Raw genomic sequence first — 12,474 nt, forward strand, 5'->3', positions numbered from 1 at the left:
AAAATGCATTGGTCCCCGGGGAATGGGATCCCTAAGGACAAAAGCTGCCCTGAGAGGGGCCCACAGGTTGGCTGCCTTTGAGGCATTGGCCACAGGGACTGGTAACAGTCCAGGCAGCTGTGCACGGTTGGCTGCAGGCAGGGGTTGGCAAGTATTTCTTTATGCTTTAAAAATACCCAGAAATTGACTGAAAAAACAAAGCTTACAGAGACTTTATAGTTAGGTAATAGAATTTTAAAAACTTAGAAATTCACTAAGAAACTAAAGGTTACATGGAGGTCTATCTAGGTTAATATTTTACACACACAAAACCATAGGAATTCAGTAGTTATAGTCACAGTTTTCTCAAGTAGCTAAAACTAATGCCCTGAGGTAATTATAACTTGCGCCATTGCCATACCTTGGGCACACAGGGGCATATTATCAAGCCTGTGCGCTAAAATTATCGCCGCTTTATCGGCCGAAAACGGCCGATAAAGCGGCGATTATGGGCTTGATAATATGCTCTGTGGAATTCCAATCGAAGCCCATGTTAAATGTCTTCACATCTAACATGTCCTTCGATTGGAATTCCATAGAGCATATTATCAAGCCCATTATCGCCGCTTTATCGGCCGTTTTCGGCCGATAAAGCGGCGATAATTTTAGCGCACAGGCTTGATAATATGCCCCCAAGTTTCTATGGATTTGTGCGTGTCAACCTGAACACCTAAACCTAACCATAACGTCCCCTTAACTTTTGGTTTTTAGTGAGATATATATATATATAAAAACAGAGTGGCGCTAGCCACTCTGTAGTTATAGATAGGGTATTATTGTTGTAATCAGAGATAGGAATTTCTTTTATTTTTAACCCTTTATAACTTTGCACCTGCTTGATGAATCGCCGAAAAACTTTGCAGACCAATTGCACCTGTTAGATTGGTGGGGGGTGGAATGTTTTGCTGCGTTTGGTCGAGGGGGTGAAAACTTTGCAAACTTATGGCACCCCGACTGACCTCTTTTGCCTTAACGTGAAATACAAAATGTGTATGCAAAATGCATTGGGGTGCAAGAGTGTTTCGGGCCCCTTTTACCACCTTGACCAAACGCTGCAAAACTTTCAATCCTCCACAATGCAAAGTTATTAAGGGTCAATATTCTGAGGAATTCCTATCTCTGGTGGATATAACTATATTACCCTACCTATAACTGCAGAGTCATGCATATATATGCATGCTTAGAGGACATCATATTAGTTGCATGAGGCCATGAATGGCATTCTAGGGCTGTAAGCACTACACTGGAATACATGTAAGAGCGTAATTCAGTCCATCCTGCAAGTGGGAAGGTAAATTCTGGCCTTTTGTAACTGTTGGTGTTTCATTTACTGTAAATTATCTGCTAAATTTACTGTCTTCAAAGCCAAGAACAGGCTCCCCATGTAGGCCAATTAGTTAGGACAATTCAGACAGGTTGCAGATCTCCGTGAAAGAACAGATGTCTACTCCTTTCCCAAGCATATCAGGTCAGATGTTAACAGATGTCTGTGTTGCCTTTTATGCACCTGCTCATCATTGCTCACTACCCTCTTTGCTGTAATGGCTACATGTGGACCCATTGTTTTTTGAAAACCTGTCTAGTCTCTGTGAGAAGTTGACCTGGTATATAATGCTCACTAATTCTTTGTGATCACTTTGTACCATGCCAAGCAATCCTTATGATGATTGGTTGTAATTCAACCTTGTAGACCAGTTATCCTAGTAGTAACGTGGACAAAGCAGTCTTAGGCTAAACTCTGAAAGGCATGTGAAGCCAGCTGTATTACCATACACAACCCCCTTGAATATCAAATGAAAGGGACACCACACAGATATATATTGAAAATATATATTGATTTATTAACTATAAAATCCCCTGGACTCTTTATGAGCACAGAAGCACAAGCGTTAAATCACAAGACAGTTTAAAATACACAAAAGTTGCACAATATGGATGAGCCCTAGGGGCCACCTAAACCATATACTAAGAAAGTGGTATAAGAGATACCAATTGGGAAGGGAACAGGCCTAGGGCCTTGGGAATCGCTGGAGCTATTCGAGACTAGCAATGATTTAGTCGGGAAAGGCCCACGGGACTTGGGTGCAGTGTTCAAAGTGCACACACTTTCCAATGTAAAGTCTATGGTGCGTAAAAAGTACAAAGTTAGATAGTTAGGAACCTTCCGAGTGACCTAGAACGCTGAAACTTAAGACACAGGCCCTTGAGATGTGTACCAGTGTAGGAACACCGGCGGAGCTGAGTTACCTCACCCACAGGAAGCGGGTGCACAGCGTCGAAGTAGTGTCGGGTTTCGACACGCTGGTCGATGGTGCTTGGAGCTGAAGATCCTGCAGGCGGCTCGATATGAAGAGTTCCGGTGGATCCAAGGGTGGATCTGAAGTTGTGAAGACCTGAAAGCAGAGGGGACAATGTTCAAAGTCACTAGCCAGTGACTACCGTGGAACCAGATTGGAACCAGGCGATGTCGGGTGCAAACAGTAAGCATGGGCGAATTTTGCGAATCTCGCGTTCGCGAATTTTGCGGATTTGCGAACTCGCAATCCGCAAAATCCGCGAATTCTCGCGAATTTGCGGATTTTTTTTGTGTGTTCGCGCGGGTTTCTGCCAGGTCGCGAGGGTTTTTGTACAATTTCGCAAACGCGAACTTACCTGTCGGGTCGCAAGTTTTGCGAACTTGTTGTTTCTACGTGTCCAGCCTGTTTGGGACACACTTCTTCATCACTGCCACCCTCTGTCACCACATGCCACCCTCTGGCTCACCCATGCCACCCTCTGTTTCATCACAGCACCCTCTGGTTGTCCAGTGTACATTATTGTGGCAAAGCAAAGCACATCTTCCCTGCCTCAAGTGACCTGAATTAATTTGGGGCTGATTAATGTGTCACAGAATATTTTTTTAGCTGGCACCTGCTTCCTTAGTGCTTCCTGATTAGTGATCTTTTGCACTTGCTAAGTGCTTTCATTGTTGCAAAATTAGTTACAACACCTGCCCTGCCCCAACTGACAATAATGAATTAGGGGCTGATTAATGTGTCACTGGATTTGAACTTCCAGCCTGGCTCCTGCTTGTCTCCCTTAGCTGTAATTCAGGACCTTTGTGGCATATGTGTAACTATTCTGAGGGTCAGAGCAGGGTCACATAATAGTTGCAAGTAGGCAACTGAACTCTGGAGGGGCCCCTCAGGAAGCACTACAGGAAATGGCTACTAATGATGAGCTTGAACTTTTGAACCTGGTAAGTAGTTTCAGTTTTGCTAAGATCGTATTTCTGCAATTTAGCGCTTATTCGCGGGGCGCGAAGTTGTACTGGGAAGCCGCGAACTCACTCGAACAGTGCGAGCAAGCCATAAAATCCGCTGCTCGCAGATTTGCGGATTTTGCGGGAAATTCGCAAATCTTGCGGATTGCGAATTTACCGAAAATCTGCAAAATCCGCGAGCGGAACGGATTTTCCGCCCATACTTAGCAAACAGGCATTGTCGTGTAGCTTCTCTCTGCAGCCATGTGGACACCGGGGGTCGAGGATGTCCAGGAGTCGATCACAAGCTGTCCCACGCAGGCTTCTCGCTGTTGGCGGTGTCGGCGACCTGATCGGAGCAAACAGGCCTTGGCTAATGCAAGCCACGCAGGAATCGAAAGATGCTTAACACTCGGACCAGCAAGGTCAGAGCGAGTGCTCCTTTTCACAGGAGCTTGGGTAAGTCTGGAGCAACCAGACCCGCTGTGTAGTTTGTCGGTTTTGTCGCCAAGATGGCCGCTGACCACGTGGCTAGTGGCTGGGATGGCGCGTCGAGTGGCACAATGCAAAAGGGCCCCACGCAGATCGTGGAGATGCTGGGGGGCTGATCTTCGGTGCAAGGGCTGCTCGATGGTGGGGGTTCTCAGTCCCCAAAGCACAACGTCGAGGATGCCTCAGATGCTGCGCAGTCAGCTTTTCGAGGGTCTTCCAAGAGGTCCGGTCCCACGTCACTCGGTGCCTCCACGGGTCCCTTCTTTGCAGGGACTGTGGATCGGGCTGTGAGAGGTCTGGGAGTCTGGTTCTTGTCGGGCTCTGGGCTCGGGCTCCGGCGGGAGGCGGCGGCAAAGCAGATGTCGAGTTGCTGGTTGGTGCCTGTGTTCACAGGGTGGCCACTCCTAGGCCACAAGGGAAATTCTCTTCAGTCTTCTGAGCAGCAGAATGTCGAAGTCCAGTCTTCTTCTTTGTTTAAAGTTGATTTCAGGATGATCTGCTGTGCAATGGCACTGTTCCCACTCTTATTCCCAATCTGAGGGGTGGATCACCTACTAGGTCCCTCCTCTGGGAGGAACCAGGAAGGGGGGCGGTTACACCCCCTTTCCTTTGTCCAGCTCCTCGCCAGGCCTGGGTCTGGAAAGTCCCAGGACCGGTTTGGACTGGCTTATGCACGGGGACACCTTGTGTGCCCCGGGCATGTCTCAATCTATTCAGCCCTGTCCTACCCAATACACAAAACCCTGTCTGGGGTGGTGCTCGCACCTCCCAAGGCAGGAAACCCTTTGTCCAGGCCACCATCTGCCGAGTTTCGGTCAGCAGCAGGAGGCCAGACTCGTGTCTGTGGTGGCAGCATCCATTTTGTGATGCTGAGGCTCTGGTTAACTTTAACCGGGGTTAAGGCTACACAAATGTCGTGTCCCTCTAGAAGGGTGGAATGCTATCCCCGTCTACAGAACTGTCGAGGGGATAGTATTCCAATTCGTATGACACCTTACTCGACATGTTTTGATAAAGCCAAACCAAAGATAGCATTTAACCGCGAGGATTATAATGCACTTAAGAATATATGGTATGGCAATATCCCGGAACAGCTGAGGGAGTGGTTCCTGACAGCTGCAGACAGGCTCAGCTCATGCTAGAGCACCATCTCACATATTTCCAAGCACTCTGCCTCCAGGATTGATGAGGCCTTCCATAGGAGTGGCTGACAGGAACATATGTGTCCAGTTTAGGGTTAGGCACAGGCATACTGTACCTAAGTAAGAGGTGATTACACCAACTTACCCCAGCTGAGTGATCAGCCAGTTGTGTCAAATATGGAGGCCAGACCAGGGGTGGCACAATACATGCTGCAGCCCCTGGTAGGCCTTGGAAACACCTATGCCCTGGGTACCTATGGTACACTGTTACAGGGGCCAATAAGGTGAACCAATTCCAATTGTGTTATGCACCTAAGGTACATGGAGTCCATTTTAAGGAGAGAGCAACCAGCCTGGGACCCTGAATAGCAGGATCTCAGGCCAACTATGTCAAAAACCAGCTAAACACCAGGCAAAAAGTTTGGGGGTAACCATAGTCAGATATCCACCTTCCTACATAACCCCCCCCCCCCCAAACGAAAGGAGATAAGGCTATCCTTGACCAGGTAAGCCTATATTGCCTAAGTGGCCATATAAGGAAGTACCAGCTCTGGCTTGGTAACCCCCTGTTTCATGGTCCACTAAGCAATCCCTCACCCTAAGGGTATCTGAGGGTCTCCACCATAGGGAATCTCTACCTGTGGTGTGTCTTTGCAAAGTCAAAGGCTGGTGTTGAGATGGAGTACTGAAGTGAGTTTCCTCTGTAGGGCTCAGCTTCCTCCAATCACTCTCCACCATGTGTGCCTTTCTTTCTTTGACTGAGTTGCACTGTGCTCTCAGGGTCAACCTCTGGCTACCTAAAGCTGGAGGCTGGGTCCCTTTGTTTGGCTTACTGGAGGGACAGCTCAGGTTTGGGCCCTTAGGGTCCCAGGTTTGGCTGTGCCCAACAATATCCATCTGGGGGAGGTCCCTAACTACTTTTAAGGGGGATCCCTCAGGAGTTTTTAAAGCTTTCACCTCACTAGGGCTACTAGTTTCGGTGCCCCTAATCTGTTGATGGGGGTGCTTTATTTGACAGGGGGCCCTTTGGGTCTCACTGTCCTTCTTGTCCTCTGCAGCCCTGGGCTGAGTAAGGCAAGGTAGAGAGGGGCAGGTTACCTGCTCCAGGCTGGGTCCCACCTGAGAAGGGTCCACTGCCATCAGAGGCTCTGTCAGGCCAGGCCTAACAACCTCTGGGACAGTTCCTTCATCAGGGGTAAGATCAGTTCCCTGAGGAGGCTGATCCTTTCCTAAAGTCTGGTGGGAGGGAGATTTCTCTTCCTCCTCAATGCTCTCTGTTTGGGTGGAGTGATCCATCATTTCAGGCTTCACTACCCATGTATCAGTTAGAGTTTGGGCTGTGGCCATCACAGCCCCACCAACCTTTTCAGGAGGAGACTCAGTTTGGGTATGGGCTGTTACTAGTACAGCCCTGCTACTCTTTTCAGGAGGTAAGTTATCTAAAGATGGGGCTGATGTTTGCTCAGCCCTCCCAACCTTTCCAGGAAGGACATCTTGAATTGGGGCTGTAGCCATCACAGCCCCACTAACCTTTCCATGGAGATTTATCATTCTAGATTGGGTTTGCTGTTCAACCTCAGCCCAGGCTGAGATTTCCAAATCATTACCCAGTAGGCAATCTACAGGCAAGTTTGCTGACACTGCCACTCTCTTTGGGCCAGTGACACCTCCCCAGCTAAGATTGACTACTGCCATGGGATGATTGGTTTCTATGCCATCAATGTTTGTCACCTGATATTTGGCATCAGGTAAAAGTTGCCTTGAGGGGACTAGACATTCAGCCACCATGGTGATGCTAGCCCCTGTGTCTCTGAAGGCCTCAACTTTCAAGCCATTGATGAGGGGCTCCTGTCTATACTTGCTCAAAGTGTTTGGGCAAGCAGTGAAATTGGCAAACCCCATGCCAGTCTCATAGACAAGAGTATCTGAGTCAGGGGACCTGGATAGGCCAGAGTCCACCTGTCCTCCAAAAGTAAACCCACCCAAATTCTTGGGGGTGCTCCCACCACCTGGGGGACCACTGCTAACAGTGACAGGAGGTGTTGGAGCCTTACCTGGAGGTATATTCTCTTTATTGACATTCTTGGGACAACAGCTGTCTGTTTTGTAATGCCCCACCTGTTTACAGGTATGACAATAAGGCTTTTTCTGGGTTGTAGAAGTGTCTTGGGACCCACCCCCATTCTTGGAGTTTTGGGGCCCTGGGGAAGTCTTTTCCTTACTTTTATCCCCACCCTTCTCTTGAGGCTTGGTAGTCTCTTTCTTTTGGTCACCACCCTGGTTCTTAGGCCTGATCCTGGTTCTGACCCATTTCTCTGCCCTCCTACCCAATTCTTGTGGGGAGGTCTGATCAGAGTCAACCAGGTGCTGATGTAGAAGCTGATTTTGACAATTACTTAAGATTTGCTCTCTCATAATTAAATTATACAATCCTGTATAGTCAGTAACCTTACTTCCCAGCAACCAGCCCGCCAGAGCCTTAGTGGCACATTCAACAAATTCAGACCAGTCCTGAGTCTGTGTCTTCTGGGTGTCTCTGAACATTAACCTGTACTGTTCAGTGGTTAAGCCCAGCCCATCAATCAGAGCACTCTTCAGGACCAGGTAGTTTCTAGAATCCCCATCACTAACTGTGAGGAGTCTGTCTCGGCCTCTACCTTCAAAGGAGAGCCACAAGATTGCTGCCCACTGCTCCTGAGGGATCTGCTGTACCATGCAGGCTCTCTCAAGTGCAGTCATCCATTTGTGGATATCATCCCCAGCTTTGTAGGGGGGGCACAATCTTACTCAGGTTTCTTGTATCAAAGGACCTGTCTTTATCCTTCTGGATAGTGCTGCCACCAGTGGATCCTAATCCACTCTCTCTAGGCTGTCTTGCTCTAGCAAGTTTCTCTTGGGCCAGGGCAACTTCAAATTCTTGTCTCTGGATCCTAAGCTCAGCCTCTCTCATCTTGGCCTCATGTTCCCTTCTCTGAGGGCTAGTCATCTCTTTCCTGGAGTGACCATGAGAACCTCTAGAAGCATGGGAGTTGTTAGAGTCACCTGAGTGAGTCCTTCTCCTCCTAGGCTTCTGGTTAAGTCCACCTGGGGGTCTCAATGGGTTGTTACCTGATTCAGTCCCAAATAGGCTTAAGTTAGCCTGGTTCAGTCTACTGACCAGCACCTAACTATTTCTGTCATCATCTGACTCACTGCTCCCCCCCTCTTCTGTCTCTTCTTCCTCTTCCTCCTCATCTACCTGAGGAGCTCCAGTGATGGGGGCTTCCTCATCTACCAGGATGATAGGGACAGGGGTGTCTACAGTGTCATCCTCTGAAGGATGGCCTCCATCAGCATTCCCAGTGGGGTCTGCCTTAGAGGGCTTTATAGTCTCAGACTGGTCTAAGAGCTCTCTTAGGTGGTCTGTAGTAGGGGAAGGCCCTGTCTTCAGACCCCTTAAGACACAAAGCTGTCTTAGTTCCTTAAAGGAAAAAATAGCAAATTTGGATGGTGCCCTTGGAGGGTCACTCTCAACAGGGATGATCCCAGTGGAACCCTCTGCTCCAGACATTGCTCTAGTGTGGGTGGATGTGTTGCAATCTACCTACACTAGTGTTTACCTAGTAAACCTATCTAGTAGTTGTAGTCAGGGTGTGCTACTCCCTTTGCTCTACAACAACTAAGTTCAGTAGAACTTAAGTATACTAGTCTTGTTTTATATGTACCTAGCAGGTACCTGTATGATCTTTCAAATGATAATCTCAAAGATTGTAATGGTAAAACAACAGCAAGCTCACATCCCAATCCGCTGCTCACCAATGTGAGAAGTTGGACTGGTATATAATGCTCACTAATTCTTAGTGATCACTTTGTACCATGCCAAGCAACCCTTATGATGATTGGTTGTAATTCAACCTTGTAGACCAGTTATCCTAGTGGTAACGTGGACAAAGCAGTCTTAGGCTAAACTCTGAAAGGCATATGAAGCCTGCTGTATTACCATACACAACCCCCTTGAATACCAAATGAAAGGGACACCACACAGATATATATTGAAAATATATATTGATTTATTAACTATAAAATCCCCTGGACTCTTTATGAGCACAGAAGCACAAGCGTTATATCACAAGACAGTTTAAAATACACAAAAGTTGCACAATATGGATGAGCCCTAGGGGCCACCTAAACCATATACTAAGAAAGTGGTATAAGAGATACCAATTGGGAAGGGAACAGGCCTAGGGCCTTGGGAATCGCTGGAGCTATTCGAGACTAGCAATGATTAAGTCGGGAAAGGCCCACGGGACTCGGGTCCAGTGTTCAGAGTGCACGCACTTTCCAATGTAAAGTCTATGGTGCGTAAAAAGTTCAAAGTTAGATAGTTAGGAACCTTCCGAGTGACCTAGAACGCTGAAACTTAAGACACAGGCCCTTGAGATGTGTACCAGTGTAGGAACACCGGCGGAGCTGAGTTACCTCACCCACAGGAAGCGGGTGCACAGGGTCGAAGTAGGGTCGGGTTTCGTCACGCTGGTCGATGGTGCTTGGAGCTGAAGATGCTGCAGGCGGCTCGATGTGAAGAGTTCCGGTGGATCCAAGGGTGGATCTGAAGTTGTGAAGACCTGAAACCAGAGGGGACAATGTTCAAAGTCACTAGCCAGTGACTACCGTGGAACCAGATTGGAACCAGGCGATGTCGGGTGCAAACAGGCGTTGTTGTGTAGCTTCTCTCTGCAGCCACGTGGACACCGGGGGTCGAGGACGTCGAGGAGTCGGTCACGAGCTGTCCCATGCAGGCTTCTCGCTGTTGGCGGTGTCGGCGACCTGATCGGAGCAAACATGCCTTGGCTAATGCAAGCCATGCAGGAATCAAAAGATGCCTAACACTCAGACCAGCAAGGTCAGAGCGAGTGCTCCTTTTCACAGGAGCTTGGGTGAGTCTGGAGCAACCAGACCCGCTGTGTAATTTGTCGGTTTCGTCGCCAAGATGGCCGCTGACCACGTGGCTAGTGGCCGGGATGGTGCGTCGAGTTGCACAATGCAAAAGGGCCCCACGCAGATCGTGGAGATGCTGGGGGGCTGATCTTCGGTGCAAGGGCTGCTCGATGGTGGGGGTTCTCAGTCCCCAAAGCACAACGTCAAGGATGCCTCAGATACTGCGCAGTCAGCTTTTTGAGGGTCTTCCAAGAGGTCCAGTCCCACGTCACTCGGTGCCTCCACGGGTCCCTTCTTTGCAGGGACTGTGGATCGGGCTGTGAGAGGTCGGGGAGTCTGGTTCTTGTCAGGCTCTGGGCTCGGGCTCCTGCGGGAGGCGGCGGCAAAGCAGATGTTGAGTTGCTGGTTGGTGCCTGTGTTCACAGGGTGGCCACTCCTAGGCCACAAGGGAGATTCTCTTCAGTCTTCTGAGCAGCAGAATGTCGAAGTCCAGTCTTCTTCTTTGTTTAAAGTTGATTTCAGGATGATCTGCTGTGCAATGGCACTGCTCCCACTCTTATTCCCAATCTGAGGGGTGGATCACCTACTAGGTCCCTCCTCTGGGAGGAACCAGGAAGGGGGGCGGTTACACCCCCTTTCCTTTGTCCAGCTCCTCGCCAGGCCTGGGTCTGGAAAGTCCCAGGACCGGTTTGGACTGGCTTATGCACGGGGACACCTTGTGTGCCCCGGGCATTTCTCAATCTATTCAGCCCTGTCCTACCCAATACACAAAACCCTGTCTGGGGTGGTGCTCGCACCTCCCAAGGCAGGAAACCCTTTGTCCAGGCCACCATCTGCCGAGTTTCGGTCAGCAGCAGGAGGCCAGACTTGTGTCTGTGGTGGCAGCATCCATTTTGTGATGCTGAGGCTCTGGTTAACTTTAACCGGGGTTAAGGCTACACACATGTCATGTCCCTCTAGAAGGATGGAATGCTATCCCCGTCGACAGAACTGTCGAGGGGATAGTATTGCAATTCGTATGACACCTTACTCGACATGTTTTGATAAAGCCAAACCAAAGATAGCATTTAACCGCGAGGATTATAATGCACTTAAGAGTATATGGTATGGCAATATCCCGGAACAGCTTAGGGAGTGGTTCCCGACAGCTGCAGACAGGCTCAGCTCATGCTAGACCACCATCTCACATATTTCCAAGCACTCTGCCTCCAGGATTGATGAGGCCTTCCATAGGAGTGGCTGACAGGAACATATGTGTCCAGTTTAGGGTTAGGCACAGGCATACTGTACCTAAGTAAGAGGTGATTACACCAACTTACCCCAGCTGAGTGATCAGCCAGTTGTGTCAAATATGGAGGCCAGACCAGGGGTGGCACAATACATGCTGCAGCCCCTGGTAGGCCTTGGAAACACCTATGCCCTGGGTACCTATGTTACACTGTTACAGGGGCCAATAAGGTGAACCAATTCCAATTGTGTTATGCACCTAAGGTACATGGAGTCCAGTTTAAGGAGAGAGCAACCAGCCTGGGGCCCTGAATAGCAGGATCCCAGGCCAACTATGTCAAAAACCAGCTAAACACCAGGCAAAAAGTTTGGGGGTAACCATAGTCAGATATCCACCTTCCTACAGTCTCCAGTTGTCCTCTTCTTTCAATACTGCCTGTCCCACCCAGGTGGCCCTAATATGCCAGTGTCTAAGCCTACTACCATATGGTCATGCTTGTGGCATCCACTAATACTGGTCTACCACCATCAGACTTATTCAGTCTGCCCTACCTGATGATGCATCTACATTAATCCATGGCAGAGGAAAGATACTAGATTATTGAGGACTAAAGGTTGTTTGACAAGCATATAGTGTCCTAATAATCATTCACAAAACTATTGCCTGATTGGAGTTAATAATAGAAAATCTATTTTTGTCAATTATGTTTAGTTAATACTATTTAAGTCAGACAAGATTGATTCACTAGCTGCACCCGGCCACGCATTGCTGTGGCTCAGTCTGGTTAAATGGAAGAGAAAGAAAAGAGTAAGCACACGTTTCTAATATGTTTAATTTCACAATGCTTGTGGGTATACAATATGTTTTTGTGACTATTGTCTCTATGCGTCCCTTGTAGTTGTTGCGCAGCAAGCAAATCGGTAGGGTCTGTTCGGCCTTTCAATTAAAAACATGCGCGTATTGGACACACGCGTATTGAAACCCAACGTTGTGTATATATAAACACGCGCTTAATCAAATTCAACGTTTTGTCAAAATTTCAAAGGAATCTGTGAACAACTTTCGGAGATTTAAGATTTTGAACAAATGAACATTGACACTTTTATGTGTCTGTTTGGCTTTCGATTAAAAACACACGCGTATTTGACAAGCACGTATTGGAATTCAACGTTGTGTATATAAAAACACGCGCGTATTCGAATCCAACGTTGTGTCAAAATTTCAAAGCAATCAGTGAAGTATTTTCAGAGAATTGCGATTTTGAATTAACAAACATTTACATTTTTATTTATGTAGATATTCTGAAATACAGCCCGAGTCAGACTTTAGGTTACAATAATTGCTTCCTTTTGAAATCCCCTTCCGCAGGCAGTCAGAGTATTTGACTATGCTAGATCCTCACCTCGTGGACCTTG

The sequence above is a fragment of the Lissotriton vulgaris genome, chromosome 6, assembly GCF_964263255.1.
Source record: "Lissotriton vulgaris chromosome 6, aLisVul1.2, whole genome shotgun sequence".
Taxonomy (NCBI): domain Eukaryota; kingdom Metazoa; phylum Chordata; class Amphibia; order Caudata; family Salamandridae; genus Lissotriton; species Lissotriton vulgaris.